This window comes from Paroedura picta, chromosome 8 (genome assembly GCF_049243985.1).
Source record: "Paroedura picta isolate Pp20150507F chromosome 8, Ppicta_v3.0, whole genome shotgun sequence".
NCBI classification, from domain to species: Eukaryota; Metazoa; Chordata; class Lepidosauria; order Squamata; family Gekkonidae; genus Paroedura; species Paroedura picta.
Window position 1 is genome coordinate 51,177,026 of NC_135376.1, and position 21,735 is coordinate 51,198,760.

At 40.0% G+C, this 21,735-nt stretch overlaps 1 long non-coding RNA gene across 2 annotated transcripts in view; it reads left to right on the forward strand.

The window, feature by feature from the left end:
* LOC143842636 (uncharacterized) overlaps positions 1–21,735 on the forward strand; it is a 66,824-nt gene that overhangs the window by 21,685 nt on the left and 23,404 nt on the right. For both annotated transcript variants that reach the window (XR_013233244.1, XR_013233243.1), the window contains exon 3: positions 7,724–7,903. This is a non-coding gene — a long non-coding RNA (uncharacterized LOC143842636). The remainder of the gene's footprint in view (positions 1–7,723; positions 7,904–21,735) is intronic.

Consider the following 21,735-nt stretch of genomic DNA (forward strand, 5'->3'; position numbering starts at 1 on the left):
AAATAGAATGTATTCTTATTGATATATTTACTGAAGCCTAAACAATTACTTTAACTGATCATGTGGTCACTTATAATCAAGAATGACAGATCAATGGCTGTGTTTTTGAGATGCTGTAGTCTACCACAGATAATTATTAAATTTCAAATTTCTTGGTTTATGTTCTCCCTTTAGATCAAAGCTTAACCAGACTTATATCATAATATTTCTTGGATGTGGCAACCAGAGTTTTCCAGGTCAATCAGAAATTAAATAAACTAGCTATTAAAGCCCATCCTTATCCATTGTTCCTCTTAATATTTGTGAAACAGCCCTGGGGGTGGAGAGTGTCCTGGCTATCCAAGATGGAATAGAGCCACTCCCTCTACAGCTCACTCCCTCCTTCCCTGGATGCTAGCCACTTTGTTCTCAGATGCCTGAGAGACACAGAGAGGCCTGACAAACTGCAAATGACCCCTGATTACCTGCTATGGTTTCTGCTGCAAGAGTGACAGACAGACAGAAACAAACTGCAAATGAGCCCCAAACTGCAAATGACCCTTGCTTCCCTGCTAAGGAGCCCTGATTACCTCCTATGGCTCCTGCTACGAGAAAGAAAGATCTGCATCTGCTGTTGTCCCCTGGGTCCTAGTGCCCATTACATTCCTGGTTGCAATGGGCTCCCTTGCTAGTTATCCATATAAATCATCCATACCTTACCTAATAATTTCATCCTTTAGATCTATATTAATACATTAGTCTTAATGTCTTCTCCCTACCCTCTCTTTCAACTAATGTTCCTTAGAGCTATTTTACTGATGTTTTCAAAGGCTGTTTCAGTCTTCCACTCTCAACATTCCATCAAATCTCATTGGTTTTTCTTAGATGCCTGACCCAGCCTGTCCTTCTCAAAGGTAGAAGGGAGGAACTTGGGAAGTTTTAGGGAAGAAATATACAACCTTAAAGCTAGAGCATAATGCTTGGAGAGGTCCAGAGGCAGGCACAGCTGCAGTCCAAGGAAGCAGGGTATTGAGGATGAAAGGTGGAGAAAAAGCCTGCAGAATATAACAGGGATTTTTTAAAAAGGAAACCAGACTTCTGACCAGCAAAAATGTGTATTGGAGGTCTGAAAAACAATTTGATAGGGCATGGATGTTCTTCTTTTATGGACAGAAGATCCTCTGGGTGGATGGGTGAGACCATCCTGATTCAAAATTGGAAATAATATCTTGATTACACTACTATGAGCCGTATTTGCATGCCCACAACAAGCCTGGATAAGGCAACATGAGTAACATATCTTCATTAGGTTGAATAAATCAGATCTGCATAGACACAAAAGTTTGGATGAGTCAAGATAACTATTGAAACAGGATGGAGGACAAATTAGTGACTTGAGTGCTCTTCACTTGAGAGAGCAATCCACATTCCTCAGAGCTATTTCAATTGTGTATCAAACTCCTGGATCAGACTAGAAAGTAGCATGCTAAATGTTGAAGCCAGAATCTACATCTTATCAGTATCGAGTGGATGATGGGAAGTATAAACCCCCAAGGTCTGTTCCCCCTAACACTTCAGAATCCATTTCAACCCAGCTGGCAAAAGGCAAAATTCTCTTGGGAAACTCAGCCTCTCCCCACCACAGGTTCTTTTGGATCTTGGTATAGAACAGGCAAAATCTTTAGTCATATAGAGAGTGATGGATACTGAAAAACAATCTAGTATTTTGAGATCTCCAGATTTTAGTTCCCCTGTGAATACTAGGTATATTGCTGATCCGGAAGCCTATTTATACCTCAAATCCAGTAATTCTAGAACTGCATTAACTTTAGCTTGAAGTTCAGCATTGCCCTCTGGAGTATTAGATGGGAGGTTTAGGAAAATTCCTTATTTGCAAAGGCTTTGGTCTTGTTCCCAGGGTGAAGTTGAATAGGAAGATTTGTGTAGATCTTATTAGGCCATTGTTAGACAGGTCCCCTATCAAATAGAGTTAGGCTTGAGTACCATCTGTCTGATAGGGACCATCAGATGACATGACAAGTGTCCAGATAATGTGACCAGGTATGCAAGCTTCAGAAACCGTTCATGGCAGCTGAGGACAGATACATTTTAAATTCATTTATATATATATATATATATATATATATATATATATATATATATATATATATATATATATATATATATATATATATATATATATATATATATATATATATATATATACATATTTTAATACTAAATTGTAATTATAGTATTTTAATACTGAATTGTAGTATTGCTGAAGCAGTTTTGTTTTATTCTGTTCCTTTTATAATTTGTTTTTATGGAATGCTTTAAATTGTGGAATATTGTGTTTGTACTAATTGAGAACCATAACAACAATAAATTGAACTGAACTGACTTGCGTGCTGTGGTAGATTGAGCAAAATAGGGAAAAAGAAGAACCAGGAGTTGGTTAATGAAACAGCAATTTCCGTTGACTGGGCAGAAACCTCTGGCATATGTCAAGATACTGGGTAATGTCTTCAGTGCTGAAAGTCTCTTTTGTTATTGAGAATGATATTCCACTGAGCTGGGGAAGATTGCACGTAATCCGTTTTCAATTCTAGCACACTCTCCTCTTTCACTGTCATGGCTGAACCAAGTTGCCTTTATGAGATTCCCCAAGTTTCAGATCCCCTTGGCACTAAGGCTGTAAAAATGGATGCCTATATTAAAACAAGTCCAAAATACGAGGGAAATCTACTATTTATGGGGTCTTGGCTGAGGGAAGAGATAGGATCCTCACAGTATTTTTAGGACTGGAGTGTTAGGAGACTAACAGTGCAGTCTAAGCAGCTGATACACTGAAGTCCTTGAGAATATATGGATACTTGAAGGTTGCACTGTAAATAAAGAGAAGTTTTCCTTCATCAGCTTTAGGCTCTACACTTTGTATCTTTAGATTTTATTATGAAATGCTAACATTAGAATAGGTTAAACTTGCATCCAAATGTATTTGTGGTACCCAGATGGATTAAGACTCTGCCATTTTCTCATCCTGTTAGAATACTTGTCAAAAGAACAAGGATTAGATGTCGCTAATGCTTCTTTAATAGCAAACTATATTATGCTGACCTTTAGACTATTATCTGATTTACTTAGACTATCCTGCTCTCTTCCATTTGATTATGAAGAAAAGGTAGAAAAGACAGGAACAAAATTAAAGGGTACAGTAAAGGTTAAAATATAGCATAGTTCTCCTTGCAAACTAGGATAAAAGTGGCAGAGACAATACAAATATTCATCATTTATTTTATTTCCAAAAGGCAAATCAAAGTTGTAGATAAGGAACTTGACAAAGCAACAGGTTTTCATTTTAGTACACTTAAAAAAAACAAAAATTCACTACTTGATTGGACTGCGCTCACATCCTGTACATTAATCTAATTGTGCAAAATTATAAACAATGGAAAATGCCTTTCTTTTTAATAGCCCCTAAAATAATATTAGTTTATGGTTTTAAAAATACTATTCTGTTTGAAAAATAATTTTGGGATATATTTGCCAAAACATAGAAAACATATGTTTCCTGGTTGTTTCTATGCATTGACTATGACTCTGTCTCCACCTTCTAATCCAAAAATTTTATATGTGAGTCCAGCTGGTAAACTTTACAATTCTAGTAAAATATATTAGATAATATAAGCCAAAGGTCTGTTAACCTTTAATCCAGTGCAAATCACTCTATACACTAGGTTTCAAGGAGAACTTTCTTGGATTCTGAATAGCAAACCATCAGTATTTTGAAAGGTTCATAAACAAAGAGGTATTCATTGCCAAGAGGTATTCATTGCCAAGTTTATTTATATGGTCACAGATCAGAATACAGAGTTTAAGTAGGTAGTCCCTGTGATTAAGTGATGTTATTTCCCAGAATGCTGTCAATATATGATCAAATAAAACTTGAGATTCACACTCACTCTACGACTATAACAACAAAACTTAATTTTCTATCCTGTGCACCATCCTACTGCTGAAGCCTCAGAGTTGCTCAGTGAACTCCAAGTTAATTAATTAATTACTTAATTAATTAATGGCTAGGATCTTTGAGCCAGAGTGGCCAAGGTGTGGCTCCTCCTTCCCAACAACTTCTATCTGCTGTGCAAATTATCCATAAAACTTTTGCAGGATTCGTTAATGGTTGATGTTACCTCTGCTGTTCTGGGGAGAATACATGTAATTTATTTCCGAAAACTTTTAGGAACAGCCTATAATGAAACCAATTCTGGATGTCTTAGGATACCTCCATTGAGACCAAAAAATGTATACCTTTTATTCACATGCTGCAACATTGTTTATCCTATAGATTATCTTTTTGTATATTTTAGGTTAATGTAGAACTTATATGAGATGATGACTGGTCCAATTATCTTTATAGACTGTACACCTTTTGTAGCTGAATTGAAGTTAATTCAACTAATGGCAAAATATGTGGAGGTGGAAGATGAGTATTTCCTTACTACAATAATCTCAAGGTTAAGAAATGAAATTGCTCAGGTTTTTATTCTAATTAACAATACTGGTTTGATTAATTTTGGCACAGTTTGAAAAGCCTTTAAGGCCTTTTGAGATGTCTTTTAATCTTGCAACAGGCCTATTGGAATAAATGTAATAATAAAACTAGAACAGATGCAAAGGTGGAGTGAACCACTTAAATAGAGAAAATAGATAAGCATTAGCATTCAGAGCAGATGACAGCTGAACTGGAAACACTGACAAATAAGGTAAAAATTGGTGGATGCACATATAATAGCAAAACTGCTACTTAAGCTGAAACAGATTGAGTATGGAAGGAAGCCAGGGAAACCATTAGCCAAATGTAGCTGATGAATAACTCAGTGCAATTGTCCACATATCATAAAAGATTCTAAGTAAAGATTCGACTCACAAGAACTAATTGTGGAAGGATTTGGAAGCCCCCCCCCCCCAAAAAAAACCAAGGAAACAAGATAAGATCAGTAAATTCCTATTCAATGTCTGTCTCCCACATACGTTGGAGTATCATTATTGAGTTTTGGAAAGGCCTCTCCAGTTGGAAGAAATAAAATTAGTAATGAATCTGAAAATGGGGAAATCACTAGGACCTGATGGGGCTAGTAAATGAGTCTGACTCGATTTCTGTAGATCTATCTGAATATTACTGCAATTATAGTAGTTCAAATTTTCAGAAGACTTAGTGACTAAACATGGGCAGATGCCTATATTACAGTGTTCTAGCCTGAAAAGAAGAGATGAAGAGATGAAACTATTTCTCTGTGCAGATGATATAGTGATTACGACAACTAAGGAGTTAGTAATTTATTGATAATAATTGGAAGTTGGGGGGTTCTCATGTTTTAGTAATGTTACATAATATTATGTTTTATTAATATTATAATTGTTGCAGACTTTTTTTCTAATTTTTAACTTGTATTCAGATTTGTTGTTAGCTGCCACAAATTAGCTGGGCCAAGAGCAGCAGCCTATAAATTGTGTGTGTGTGTGGGGGGGGGGGGAGAGAAATGTAAGATACAAAAGTGGCCTCTCCGTGCCTAATATTGTTAGTTTTATTGCACTGTATTTTTGGTAATGACTGGTGAAGGCACTGGCAAGGGCACCCTGTATTGAGTCTGCCATGAAAACACTGGAGGGTGTCTCCCCAAGGATCAGACATGACTCGGTGCTTGCAAAGGGGATACCTTTACCTTTACCTTATTGTTGGTTGCATTTGTGCAGTGTTTTGAGAACGGATGGGCACAACCTGGCTCAGAAAGTAGAATCCATAATGAATTTTGGCCAGTTTGTTCTTCAAGAGTGGTATTTGTGGAAGGACATCCAATCTGAACATTTCAGGAACTTTAGTATTATTTGTGGAAGTTTGTGGTGGTTCATGAATGGATTCATTTCAAGACAGATTGTATCCACTAAGTTAAACTCCAGTACAAAAAGGCAGGTAAAATTCTCCAGCCTTGAAAACACCAAAGCTTAATATGCACTGCCGGCTCTCAATAACAGAATTCCTTTTCTGCTCTATGGGATCAAAAAGCTATGTACATGCTCTGCTCAGATACATTCCCTCTCAGCTGTTTGCAATTACACAGAGAGTCATGGAACTTGTTAAAAGAGTTCTTGTTAAAAGAGGACTTGTTAAAAGAGCATTGAACTTTCATTTATTCCCTCCTGCTTATGAACTTCTCTACCCTGCTGGGATTTGTGGACATTAGGTGGACTCAAAGCTCTGAGCCAACCTGTCTTTTTGCTCATGTCATCCAGAGGCACTCAACTACTGGGTGCCTTGGCTGAATGAGGAATCCCATTTTTTTACCCAACTGATTGTGAACTTCTTGACCTTCCTGGGGTATTGGTGGACTCAAGGCGTAGGACCACACAAGAGAGGTCAAGACAGATGACAGCCTTGCAAGATCTGTACTCCAAGAAATCAGCACTAGTGGTCTAAGGGGGCTTGGCAAGGTACTCCCTCACCATCACCTCTGCTAAATCCTAAACCACTGGACACCGGACATCCCCACTGCTACTGATATCCTCATTCACTACTGAAAATCAGCACTATGTCATATTCCTGGTAGGGCTCTTTGAGGCAGAGGTGCTAGGCTCTGGCTGTTCTTCCTCCTCCTCTTTACCTCTTCTTCCCATAGTTCCATCTGGCCATGTATGTTGACTTGTAGCCTCCATATTTCTTTTCAGGGCTCATGCTTCCACTTTATTGCACAGAGGATACAGTAACCATGTTGGCTCCTCAATTGTAATGTCTGCCTTTCTGTTGTTGTATGACTAATCACATAAAATAGAAAATTATGATTTCCCTTGATCTGATGTGACTGAGGTACTCACCAAACTGTCATAGCATACCTTAGGGGAGCCCTTGTCAGAAGTCTTATCATGTCTGCCTTTATGTCATTCAGAAACTTCCTTTAGAGATTTGAGGGGGCTGTGAGCATAGGGGGCTACTTTCCTGGCTTCTAGTGTCTGGCTGGGTATGGGGCCTGCTCAGGTGAACTTTTCCTGTGTGTTTGGTATCACTGGCTTATTCCTGACCTGTTCCATACACTCCTGTAACTGCAGTTGTCTTTTCCAGTGAGAACCCTGAGAAGACCTTTTTTCAGTGTCTGTAACTAGGGTTTTTATCCCCCCCTCCCCAAATATGTAGTTAGTGTAAACTAAAAGATTAAAGGTACCTATCTTTTCCAATCCTCTTTGAGATGCATTCATAAGATGCTTTTGCAATTGAGTTTCCCAATTGAAACTCTGGACCTGTTCATTGGAATCTCAGGAAATGTCATGAGCAAGTAAATTTGACTTACAGTTTAAGGTAAGTTTGGTGAGATTTATAGAAATGTATTTCTATTTGAGGAACTAAGAAGGAGGGCTGCCCCAGATAAAAGCCCATGGTTTTGATACTTTCAGCTGGGATGGTATTCAACATACACTACAAACCATTAATTTATTTAGAACACTAGTGGGAAATGGTTTTGAGTACTTGAGGACAAGTTAAAGAATTGTTAGTAAAGGTCTTCTCATGTCTACAACATGTACCCGTGCAGACTACACCCCGTTTTTTGCTGCAACCATATCAATGGCGCATCATAATAGATTGTATTTAGAAGAAAAAGAAGAGTTGGTCTTTATATGCCACTTTTCTTTACCCAAAGGAGGCTCAAAGAGGCTTATAGTCACCTTCCCTTTCCTCTCCCCACAACAGACACCCTGTGAGGTGGGTGAGGCTGAGAGAGCCCGGATATCACTGCTCAGTCAGAACAGCTTTATCAGCGCCATGGCAAGCCCAAGGTCACCCAGATGGCTGCATGAGGGAGAGTGCAGAATCGAACCTGGCATGCCAGATTAGAAGTCCACACTCCTAACCACGACTCCAAACTGAATGGTGAGTTTTTTTTGCTTATCCTTATAAATGTATTTACAATGTTCCCTATTTTTTAAAAGTTGCTAATTTGTGGAATTGTTTGTTAATAGATTTACTTGAATACTGAACTGATTTCTATTACATATGCAAACTTGCACCCAGTACAATTGTTTAGGATAGTTTGGTTGCTCACTGCCCTGGAAGAAGGGCACAAAAACAATAGGCAATCAGAAATCAGCTGCAAGGTATTTGTGAGCTACTTCATGGATAAAATCTTGATAATCTGCTGTGACCTTCCACCAATCTTGGATACAGAAAATGAACTAGAGGCCCCTTTGCTACCTCTGGAGGGAACATTGAACCAGCTACAGATGGCTCACACTGACTGAAATGAACAAGATGCTAGCTTCAGTGAGGCCAACCACATGCCCCCTAAATCTTGTGGCTATTCAAAATGACTGTCAAGAGGACAGAGGTCCCCCCTCTGGGAGATAATCAACCTCTCCCTCTCAATTGGAGAATTCCTGGGAAGGCTAAAAGTGGTACATCTGCTGCTGAAAAAGACATCTCTGAATCTGTGGGAACCCACCAACTACCACCCCGTCTTGCATCTTTCTGGGGGAAATGGTAGAAAGGGGAAATGGTAGAAAATGGTTTCTGGGGGAAATGGTAGAAAGGGCTACTGTGGACCAAATATCAGCATTTCTGGATGAAGCTTCAGTCCTAAATCCATCCCAGTAAGTTTTCCAGTCTAGCCATGGGATGTAAACAGTGCTGGTTGCCCTGACAGACTATGTCCAGAAAAGATCCAGGCCCTGTCCAAGCTATCACAGTTCTGCAGGGCCTGAAAAATAGAGCTCTTCCACCAGGCCCTGTTGAGGTCACTGGCAATATCTATTGGGTCCCCAGAAACCCCCTCCCATCCAGATATGCTCACTTGTGGTCATAATGTTACCTGCCAATTGAGGCATATTTTGGGAAAGCTCAACAAAAAAGGTTGACTTGTCTCCAGTACAAAGACTTAATATCAAAGACTGGTAAGTTCAAGGATATACAAACAATAAAGAAAGAAGGAGTAGAAATTCAATGGTTAGAGTATAACCAACTAGTATCTAGATTCAAAGCAGAGTTTCAGCAACCATTAAATCCAGAGGCTCCAATACCAGAGTTTGAAAACTTAGTAATCCAAGATAAACCACATTTACAGGGCCAAATATATAAACTGTTATTAAGGTACGAGACAGAAATGGAACGGGTTAAGCCATGTATGATCAAATGGATGCAAAATATTGAGACTAATGTGACAATGGAACAATGGGAGCTAGTATGGTCTAGAATACCAAAGTATACTAACAGTCAAATACTTAAAGAAAATTGGTATAAAATGTTTTATAGGTGGTATGTAACACCAAAAGTGATCGCTAAAATTGCCAAAAATTGTAACAACAAATGTTGGAAATGTGATGATAAAGTAGGTTCTTTTTTTCATATGTGGTGGAGATGTGAAAAGTTTATAAGTTTTGGGCAAAAATACATACTATTATGCAGAAAATGTGGGGTCTTAGATTCCCTATGAAAGCTGAAGCTATGTTATTAAGTGATCCTCCTCAGTGCCTCCCAACCCACACACAGAGCTTCTTCTTCTACGCGACGACGGCAGCAAGACTAGAATTGGCCAAGAAATGGAAAACGCAAGAACTACCCTCGACAGAAGACTGGCTGAATAAACTAGCTGACTTTGCCAAGATGGCTAAACTGACACTGATAGTTAACGGAAGAACAGAAGAGGCCTTTCAAGAACAATGGGGCCCCTACCTGAACTATTTAAGAAAATAATACAAAGGGGATTGAAACAGGGAACTAAGTGTATTAAATGAAGAGCATATCCCTCCTTTTTTTTTTGTAATGACAATGTAGATTGCATGTATCTCACTGTCTTTAACTCTGGAAAATAAAAATAAAAATTTTCATTAAAAAAAAAAGAAAATATCAGGAAGCTTAACCACAATTATTAATGTTGCTGTGCTTTAAAATAACATTTATAAAGGATAAAATACATTATATAAAGGCAGCCACATCATTCCTCGCCTGCCTCTGACCATTGGACATGGCAAGGGACTAGACAGCCAACTGAAACTGACAATAATCTGCCACTAGATGACTAGTGAGCTGGACAAGGGCTTGCTTAATAAGGGGAGGGGGAGATCTACATTTTTTGTAGTAACATTAGAAAGAAATTGAAGGATGACCCTGGCTGATGTCACTCTGTTGCCACACCTCTACTTGTTCACATGCTTGGATGTTCATTTTCCTACAGTCATTGAGACCTGACAACCAAATTATGCCACAGCTTGAATGTCCTCTCTTTCTGCTTTTCCCTGCCATTCCTCTGCTTTTGAAATAACATTCTAAGATCATCTAGCAATTACAGGAAGAAGCAGAATGTTCTGCCCTGGCTGAAAGGAACAGAACAGTAAAAAATTAAGCCTTGCTTTCAAGGCACAAAGGTCCCACTTTATAAATTCTGTGCAACATGAATGGAATGATCCCCTCATCTGTCACCCCTCATATGCTCAGAGCCCCTCATATGCTCAGATCCCTCAGTCCCATTTTAAATGCCTAATTCTGGAGGTTCATATAGTGCCTTCCACCTCAAAAAGCAGAGAAGGATTGCAGAAAACTCCTCCTTAGAACATCAAAGGGTAAGTAGGTGAGGTGACCACTTGTCTTCCTCCACTTGGTAAAGAAAAAAGCAAAGCTTCTTCTACATCCTGAACTATTCAGTGGTATATCTGCCTACCAACTGAAAGTTGTGACAGGCAGTTATAATATTGTGTGTCAAAATAATGATAATGGTTCTGGCAACAACATTCTATTCCAATGAAAGTGGGACTGAATGTTCATAAAAGAAAAGCCTAATTTGGTTAATATTTGTAGAAGGTGGGAGACATATCCCTTTGTGAAACAGAAAAAACTCAACTGCTTTTTTCTTTTTCTTTTTTTACTATCAACTGGAATCCTTTTATGTACAGAGTTTGGTATCAGTTTACTGTATAAGAATTGGCAGTGTTTCCATAGTTGCCTTTGGCAGTAATGCTGGGAATACTGATTGAAGTAAAAAGATTTAAAGTACCTGGTATTTTAATGGGGAGCCAGCATTCATGGTCACAGAGCACTCAGAGACAGGTCATCTCTGAGGAAGCTACAAGTAGAGGATGTTGGACACATGCTGTGGATATACAAAATTGACTTTCACAGCAAATTACAGGACACATTCATGGGGGGAAATCTGAGTGAAATAAACCCTTTCTCATCTACCACATATATATTGTTTATTGTATTTCTTCTCTTGGTGTAGTGGTTAGGAGCATGGACTTCTAATCTGGCATGCTGGGTTTAATTCCATGTTCCCCCACATGCAGCCATCTGAATGACCTTGGACTCGCCACAGCACTGATAAAGCTGTTCTGACCAAGTAGTAATATCAGGGCTCTCTCAGCCTCACCCACCTCACAGGGTGTCTGTTGTGGGGAGAGGAAAGGGAAGGCAATTGTAAGCTGCTTTGAGACTCTTTCTGGTAGAGAAAAACAGCATATAAGAACCAATTCTTCTTCTGTTGTACTGCACGAATGCTAAACAGGTAGCAATGTATCAAGATCTCTTTATCTTCAGAATTTTCCTGTCAGGAAGCTGAAGGCTATTTAACACACATCATTAAAACATGGTGAATACATGTACCTCCATTTTGCTCCAGGTGCATAACATGGCAACCTGTAAAATTGGCTGGATCCAAATTAGCAAATCTATGGTTCAAGGTCCAAACCTTTAGCAAGCAATTTCTCCCTCCCTATCCTTTCACAGCAGCCTGAAATGCCTCCACAGGCAGGACCAAAGCTTGGGGCAGGAATTTTGTCTGAGTCTTGAGCTTGAAGAGGTCCTCAGATTTAGATACTTGGGGGGCTGGTAATTGATAAGTTTCAAATTTTATGCTCTCAGCTTAATTTTTAAAATTCAAATTAAGGCTCAGCTTTTTGTTTCCATATTTTGTTTTTATGCATCATTACTTTTATGGCTTACGGAGTCAAAAGCCAGAAGTGGCCTGGGCCTCTGAGAGGGCCTGGGCACAGGAACAGGGGCTTACGGGCTGCTGTAGGAAGGGGAAAATTCAAGCCCCTTGAGCAGAGGTCCTTTCAGCTGTGGAAGTTAGCATTAATTGTACACATGACAAAATAGATAGATGCATCTAAATTAAGTTTGCAATGTTTCACTAGTCTTGAATTTAAATGTACAGTTTTAATTGTTTTTTATTATTTGTATAAACTCCCTGGGATTTCTGTTTGCAGGATAGATTTTTTTTAAAGAACTACAAGCAATCAAAAAAATTCTTCCTGGTGTTCAGGGCTGACTAAAATGCTGTTCTTTTACACAGAAAAAGGTAGGAAGTTACCCTATGAAAGCCAGCCCAGACTTTACTAAGGTCTAACATAATCTAATTCTGAATCACATACTTCGTATTCAAATACAGTACTCTGTTGGAAGTCTTTTTCTCATTAAAATGAAAATCAGATGCTTGGGCTGAAATTGAGCGCATTGAATATTGTTGACTTGACTACCCAAGTAACTGACAGGATAGAGACTAACATAATTAGAACACAGGGTAGAAATGCCATTTTTATAGCAATGCACAGCATACGTTTACATGCAAAACTTGATCATTTTGAAGAATAGTGGATATTTTTTTTTGCATTTCAATGCAATAATTTGTTAAGTTTTGATCTCTCTAATAACAGCCCCAACATCAACAGCAGCAATGCCAGTGATGCATGATCACCTTCTGTTTCTAAGTATAGCTGAATGTTTGACAAACTATTCCTTTACTATTGAATGGTTTGTCTATGTTAGATCCTGACAAATCCCATTTCCCATCAACTACCACTTCCCCAAACCATTTGCTGCTTATCACATTATTTAAGTACATAAATCATGAGCATTTCTCAGAGAATTACTTCTCAGAGATATGAGGTGCCTCCCCACGTCCCTTATGACTGACTAATGCCATTCAGTAAAGACTGTTCACCTGCAAATCTGGAACAATTGTCCATGTATTTCTCACACAGCCTCATGAAATGTTACAGTTTTTAACACATACACTTGAACACACAGTGTAAACCTGGCAACAATATTCTGGACTAAACAAAGACTGATCAAAAAGGGTAACCATGCTAGTCTGTAGCAGTAGAAAAGAGCAAAAGTCCAGTAGCACCTTAAAGACTAACAAAGTTTATGGCAGGGTATGAACTTTGGTGAGTTGCTGCTCACTTCAAGTATCTGAAGAAGTGAGCACCAACTCATGAAAGTGTATACTCTGCCACAAATTTGGTTAGACATTATTGGTGCTATTGGACTCTTATATTAAACGACGATGTTTCTGAAGAATTTTCAAATGTAGCCCTAATTCTAATTCATTATAGTGCTATAACTTGGATATTACTAAGCCAAGCATAATGGTGGGGGCGTTGAAAAAGATAAGATGATTAGGGAGCAGAGCAGAACAGAAGGTGCAAAAGGAAGATAAGGTAGGTAGAAAGGAAAGACCAGACAAGATAATCTCTTAAACTATATTCATAGACATAATGGAAATATTAGAGGAAAGTACCCAAGAAATAAGTCCCAGATTCTTTCCCACCTTAGTATTTTGTCTAAAATTTCCATTGCTAAATTCTGTGTTTCTGATGGAGATATCTTTTTTTCCCTTGCTTGTTTGTCCACTAACTAAGGTTTTTTTTAATCATATTCCTGTCTACCAAAACATCAGTAGTGGGCTAGAAAGGGATTTTATTTTATCAAAGATAAAAGAAATATTGTCTCAGACAGCTACAACATAATGGATGATTTTATAAGGCTATAATAAATGTGTGTTTCCTTGAAAGGCAAAGACCAAACCATCTTTCTTGGCAATTGAAGCAAAGCAAAGTAAAAGAATGAACACAGACACAAAATCAGTTTAGACTACAGTAATAAAAAAGCTCCTTTCAGAATGTCTGTTAAAATTATTTCTGGGTTGAATGAAAGTAGATTGGATATCTCTCTTGCAATGCATATTCAACGAAATCATTTTGTTAACACAATCAGATGCACAAGAACCAATACTGATCTAAATTGATGGTCTCTCAGTTGAGTTTCAAATGCACAATTAAGATTAAAACTGGAAAGTAGATAATGTAATCCCCATCTTTAGAAAAGGTTCCAGAGTAGATCTGAGAAATTACAGGCTAATCAGTTTAATATCAATACCAGGAAAATTGGTTGAATTTGTTATTAAAGATAAAAGTAGGCACATCAATAAACAAAAGCAACTAAGGAAAGATCAGCATGGATTCTGCAAGGGAAAATCTTGCCTCTCTAACCTGTTAGAGCTCTTTGAGAGGTTGCCCAAGCATGAGGACAAGGGTGACCCAATAGATGTGGTTTACCTAGACTTCCAGCAAACTTCTGATAATGCTCCTAATCAAACACTCTGAAGTAAGCTCAGTAGTTATGGGTTAAGAGGACAAGTTCTCTTGTGGTTTAAAAGTTGATTGATTAACAGGAAACAGCATAAAGGGGCATTTTTCATAGTGGAGATCATTAAGCAGTGGGGTACTGCAGTGCTCATTGATATGTCCCGTGCTTTTTAACTTGTTCATTAATGACTTGGAGTTGGGATTAAGCAGTGAAATGACTAAGTTTGTGGATGAAGCTACGTTGTTTCATATGAAGATAGGTTGAGGCCTATGAAGCCCTATGAAGATAGGTTGAGGGACTTGGGAATGTTCAGCCTGGAGAAAAGGAGGTTGAGAAGGGACATGATAGCCCTCTTTAAGTATTTGAAAGGTTGCCACTTGGAGGAGGGCAGGATGCTGTTTCTGTTGGCTGCAGAGGAGAGGACACGCAGTAATGGGTTTAAACTTCAAGTACAACGATATAGGCTAGATATCAGGAAAAAAAATTTCACAGTCAGAGTAGTTCAGCAGTGGAATAGGCTGCCTAAGGAGGTGGTGAACTCTCCCTCACTGGCAGTCTTCAAGCAAAGGCTGGATACACACTTTTCTTGGATGCTTTAGGATGCTTAGGGCTGATCCTGCGTTGAGCAGGGGGGTTGGACTAGATGGCTTGTATGGCCCCTTCCAACTATGATTCTATGATTCTATGTTTAGAGTGGCAAGAACTAGGGAGGATTGTGATGCACACCAGAGGGATCTGTTGAGGTTGCCTGAGTAGACTTCAGGGTGGCAGATTAGGTTCAATGTGAGCAAGTGCAAAATAATGCACATTGGAGCCAAAAATTCCAACTATAAATACACACTGATGCAGTCCAAACTGGCAAAGACGGACCAGGAGACAGATCTTGGAGTTGTAGGAGATAACTTGCTGAGAATGTCAACTGGGTGTGTGACTGCATTAGAAGAGGCAAATGCTATGCTGGGAATTATGAAGAAAGGAATTGAAAACAGTAATGTTCTGTATTCTTGTTGCATAGGGAAGACTACACTAAGAGGGCTTCTAGAGTTCTGGCACCACTGATGGGAATCCTGGTGGCACCTGAGCTTTGGCCACTATGAGACAGAATGTTGAACTGCATGGGCCCTTGGCCTGATCAAACATGACTTCTTTTTTCTTGTCAGGCAGTAATGCCAAGATCAGCATTTCTAGATATTTGTAATGCAATGTTTCTAAATAAGCGTTAAATTGTTTTTTATAATGAGTCAGCAGAATAAACTGTATATTTATTCCACTACAGGAAATAGAAAAATTATCAGAGCTTGGCAAAACATCTTATATAATCTAATGTCATAATTCCTTTCTAAAATATTAATTGGAAATTGAAAGTAAAGGGGAGAGGGTTGTATTTTTCATGAATGTTGAGATGGTTTTGTTAAAGATACAGCCAACATTTTAGCCCAATTAATCCTGATCAGGAAGTACAGCTACATCAATTAAGTACAGAGGGAAACATGAACACTGACATGAGGAAAGTAGAAAACATCATTATAATACATATCAAAGAGATAGATTTTGCAGTGGCAGGAGCGCTCTACTGGACCTTTTCTGCATGGGGAATTAGGCCTGGGCCAGGACGGACCTGGTTGTAGGGCTAATCTCCATTTTAACATGATGTTAGCTCTGGCCCTGGCCTGTACTAGGCCTGTTCTGATTTTGGCCCTCCATTATCCTGTGGCAAGGGAATGCATATATTTCCGTGTATCCTTTTCTGCCCTGGGAGCCAACAGGGCTTATGCTGGGGCAGGCCCATGTGACAGGAAAGAACCAGGCTTTGCAACCATATTCTGCATGATCATAATACTTCTGGTGTTTCTCAAAGCCTAAAGAATGTTTCAAGTTTCTCAGCAGGAAAAATGTTGAGAAATGGGTTAAATTGCTGGTTAGCCTCAGCCAGGAAAAAGGGAGAAAGGAAATCCTCCCCTTTATACCAGCCTCGGTGAGCCATGGCTGGGAGAAATGTTGGAGGGAAGTTCCTTCAGGGCCAGTCACTGTTTCCTTTCTCAGGACTGTGGCATCTGCAGCCAGGAAAAAGGGTGAAGCAAACTTGCTGGACCAGTTTAGCTCGTGTAGGGCCTGTTTGGGTTGCTTTGTGGTTCAGTTTATGGACCACCTCAAGCCCCAAATCAAACCACCCTTTTTAATTTTGTGCCCATCCCTGGTGGGGTATAAATACAAATAAATAAAACATGACAAAGAGGGCTAATGCAGAATCCTAAAGCACATAAAATTAGGGCACAATCCACTGCGACATTGTCCTGCACTGATCCAATTTAAATTTTTATGCTCCTGTTCTGCTTTCATCCATTTCAGTGGTTTCTATATGTCTCCGATAATTGTTCCTTGAATGGGCACTTCTCAGTTACAACAATTACTCATAGTTTTGTCTCATGCACCATTTTTGTGGGAGGGCATAACTTTTTCTGAAGTGCAGGAATTGAATAAAGTTTCTCATAATATGACTTTCAGAAGGGTTTGCAAGATCTGTCTCTTGTGGAAAGAATGTAAAAATCAATGGACAATCAGTACCATGACAACTGATGCTGCTAAATATTCAGAGAAACAATAGGCAGTGTTTTCAGTATTTCCCATTTAGCTACACAGAACTGCCCTGTATAAATTGATGAAGACTTTAAAATAATTCTTACATTGTATCTCCACCACCCCTTAGTTGGCAGTACTCATATTATTTGATCCCAGCCTTGATTGTCTGGCATCAGTCTCGTGATTCCAAAAGAGAACATTTTGGCTGGCAACCACCACTGAGGATCTGCAAGTCCATCTTTTATTCAAATCTTCTTAGTCTTTATAGAGGAGGCAAAATTGCCTTATGCTAATGTTTCCTTTCTTTTCAAAATATCTTTGCCAGTTTTTTCTAGAATTGGCTTGTTTGCCTATTTTCCCCATATCAGTTGTTTAGTGCCTTTGTGTGCTGTTCAAGAGATCTCAAGTGTTGATACTGTTGGGTTTTCTATTTCATTGATACACTTAATCTGTTTTAGTAGGAGTGTCCTCACTATGAAAGGGGTGATTCTAGATATAACCCCTGAAAAGCTCAACTTTCACTTGGACCAAAGTTCATATATTCAAATTGCCAGTCCAAGCAGAGTTATAACCCTCTGCCTATTGAAACCAATGGACTTAGAGAGGATAACAGCTTAAGAAGACATTGTCAGTAGCCATTATTAGATGTTGTATATTCACAGCCCACATAGCATACAATAAAATGACTGTAGGTGGTGGATGGCTACAGGCTATAAGGTAAAGGTAAAGGTATCCCCTGTGCAAGCACTGGGTCATGTCTGATCCTTGGGGTGACGCCCTCTTGCGTTTTCATGGCAGACTCAATACGGGGTGGTTTGCCAGTGCCTTCCCCAGTCATTACCGTTTACCCCCCAGCAAGTTGGGTACTCATTTTACCAACCTCGGAAGGATGGAAGGCTGAGTCATCCTTTAGCCGGCTGCTGGGATTGAACTCCCAGCCTCATGGGCAGAGCTTCAGACTGCATGTCTGCTGCCTTACCACTGTGCACCACAAGAGGCTCTTTACAGGCTATAGTCAAAATATTGGTCAAAATATTTCATAGAAACTCTTCAAACATCCATAAGTACACACATGCCAGGCTGTGGTGTTTGAAGTGCCAGAGAACTGCCAGGTTGGGGGGTGGGGTGCATTAACAAAGTAGGAGAATGCCTTCTTAAACCTTCCTCCTCATTCCTGCAGCTGCAAGCCTTCTATCCACTCTCTTTTATTTTTTCCTTCAATGGACATTGGAGGAGTCCTCCCAGGCCAGCAGGTGAGAGAGGGCAGTTATGCTCGCAGCTCCATCACTGCCACCACATTCAGAGGACTTGTCTGCGCTCATGCTGGCCTCACCACTGGGAACACCTGTGTCTGCACCACCAGCACTGCTGCTGCCACTGTCAGAGCATGCAGCTGTAGAGGCGGGGCTGAGTGGTGAGGAGTCAGGGCAATTTCAGATGAAATTAGCAGCTGATTTCCAATCAGGTTGCCCTTTGTCCCGGCAACACCCCTGTCAGCATCAGCACTTCTGTCCAGCCTGGACAGCTCACCAGAGCACAGAAGACAGCACTGGCAAGTGGATTTAACAGCATGATGCTGAAGCATCCAGCTGATGCTGTACTGTCAAGGCAGATGGGCCCCAGGTGCAGGCACTTACAGGGATAATGCCTGAGGCCACAGGTGCAGCCATTTAGTGGGTTGCACTTAAGCAGAGAGGTGACTACGCTTTCTTGTGGGTGCAATCTGAGCATCGACCACACCCATCACCTTGCTCTGAGTTCCCGCCTCGACTGTCTATAAGTTCCTAACTCCTGTTTCAGCTCCTGGACCTTGCCTTTGGTACTTGGACACTTGACTCGGCTCTTGACCTTGGCAACTCTCAGCTTGTCCCTCTGACTATGCTTCCACCGCACCCCCTGGACTATGCTTCCACTGTACCCCACTGCACCCCCTGATCTGTGGCCAAGGGACCAAGCCCTATGAAGATAGGTTGAGGGATTTGGGAATGTTCAGCCTGGAGAAAAGGAGGCTGAGAGGGGACATTAAGTATGTCCTCTTCAAGTATTTGAAAGGTTGTAATTTGGAGGAGGGCAGGATGCTGTTCCCATTGGCTGCAGAGGAAAGGACGTGCAGTAATGGGTTTAAACTACAAGTACAATGATATAGACTAGATATCAGGGGGGGAAATTCACAGTCAGAGTAGTTCAGCAGTGGAATAGGCTGCCTAAGGATGTGGTGAGCTCCCCCTCACTGGCAGTCTTCAAGCAAAGGTTAGATACACACTTTTCTTGGATGCTTTAGGATGCTTAAGGCTGATCCTGCGTTGAGAAGGGGGTTGGACTAGATGGCCTGTATGGCCTCTTCCAACTCTATGATTCTGTGATTCTGTGATTCTGTGACTCAGACTTGCTTGGCTGGTAACTAGAAGTCAGTCTGGACTCTACCTTAGCACTTGGAATGCATTTTAGCCTCAGCTTGTTGGCCAAGGGTGTTGTATCCCAGACTCTCCCGGGGGGGGGGGGGTGCCTGGTACCCCAGTGCAGTGAGGACACTTGCCAACTGAGTATCCTGTCTCTCCTCACCGTGTACTTGTCCTACTAACTGGAAAGTAAAAATAGCTTGAAGAATCTGTGCTCATAACTTTAAAATCCCTGCCTATACTTACCAAACTGACAAGTAGGCATGGTAGGAGAGATGGGGACTGTTTTGACACTGGATTTGCATTTTTAGAGTGTAGACATTTTCATGCATTTCCGCACTAAAATTTGCTTCTTCAGGCAAATTTCAGTCCCGAATTGCCCCCTCACTTGCTCCACAGCAAAGGAATCCCCAGAAAACAAAATTTCATCTTTTCAAGGGGATGTCTAACAAGGTCTAATTCAGAGCTGCCCAGTGTGGAAATGTATACAATCATTTTTTTCCCCTGCACCCACCATCTTGATCCATTTGGGAACACCCCTTTCCTCAAATCAAAGGCACAGAATGGTGGATGAAGGGGCACAACAAAAACAAAGGTGCAAGCAGGCACCATTTTGCAGAAACCACATTTTTTTAAAAAGGGAAAGGGAGCAAAGCATGATGTGAGGCTGCCCCTGTCAGACTCAGTGAAGAAAGCATGTCATGAATTTCAGCCTGGTAAATAATGGCAGGAAAGCCTTAATGCAGAAAGGCTAGAGTCAACTCACAGCAACCAAAGGAAACCCAAAGCAAGGCTAAAACAAGTTATGTCTTCCAATGTGGAAACAGTTGAGTTCTCTGGCAGGCAGAACAAAGCGGGGAAAAGTACAGCGAAGAAAACCTTATGCTTTTCATTTTACTACAGCAAAGGGGGGAGTGTATTCCATAACCACTCTTAAATACAGCACTGGAAAAGTGGATTTGCCACAAACTGAATGCTAAATTGTTGTGGAAATAATTCAGCCCCAATCTTTTATGACATGGATAATGTGACCAAGGAGCAGAAATACTTTAAAAGCCTAATGCACAATGTCTAACAATGCAAAGCAAGTTGCCAATGCGAAAAGGGCCATAAACAGTTTAAATCAGCTGGGAGAGATCCCATGAACTCAACTGACTACAGTTTTTGCCACATAATTAGCACATACAAATGCCATAAAAGCAGTCCTGCAAAAGAAGTGCTGAGCTGATTTTTGGCAGTGAAACTGTTGGATGAACTTCAATTTATTGCTGCTTGACGCTCTACATTGAAACTGATCATTTATTGTTAGCAATTTTCCATTACACGCACACTTCTAATGAAGAGCCTTAAATGACCTTAATTCAGTGTGTTAACTCCTCTTTGAAGTAAGGTTAATTCAGTATGGCACTGTTTCTGTGCAAGGGGAGCATTTATATCCTGGCACTCCTGGTGGAAAGGAATGTAATGTCTCAATAAGCTTTTACCTTGTGAAAATGAAAAATACAACTGAACTGTAGGGAATTAACTCCTGTTTATGTATGTGTTAGTGACTTATATCACTAAAGGATTTTTCTGGGATAAGCCAATTTGGGTCCAGGATATTATGATAAACCTAAAATAACAGTTTCTTCCCAAGCTTTTTGAATATGATTGAATAGCAAGTTAGGAATGGGTGACCTAGCCTTCACCATGTTGTGAAGAAACAGCATCCCCTGGTGGAAACCAGACAAAAAATATTAGTTGGAGGAACATGGCAGCTGACAACATAGAGGAAAGTGTAACTGTCTTAGGGTGTCTATGCTACAATCACTTCCAAAAGCATGAATGTAAATTCTAACCACAGGGTTGGATACAGGCTAAAAAATTTTCTGCTGATTCTTCCTTCCTACTACAAACACACTTGACCCCCTGTCCCCCAATATTTTTCAGGATTCCCTGACCTCCAAAGCCAAAATCTTGTGGAGATCAGTGGTCTGCAGGGAGAGGGGGAGACAGGAAAGTTCCATTCTGCTACTAGAAATTTTAGCTTGGATGCAATCCATTGTCTAAAAAGAAGGTAATAAATACATCTTTCTTTGACATTTCCAGGATATCATTAATTTAAACATATGCCTTTATCATCTTAAATTCCATTACTGTAGTATCTTTATCCAACAAGGGGAGAAATGGCTCTTTTAGCATACAGATGGTCAAAAACAGTGAACATTCAGTTCATGGTCAGAATAGACAAGCAATAAACAATGGTTGTACCATAAGCACTGCTTCTGCTGGGCTTGTAAAACTGCCTTTGCCTTTATTTTCTACTTCAGTTTGAGAGCTAGCTTGGTGTAGTGGTAGAAAAACAAGGTGGGGGCATTTTTTGTGAGCTGC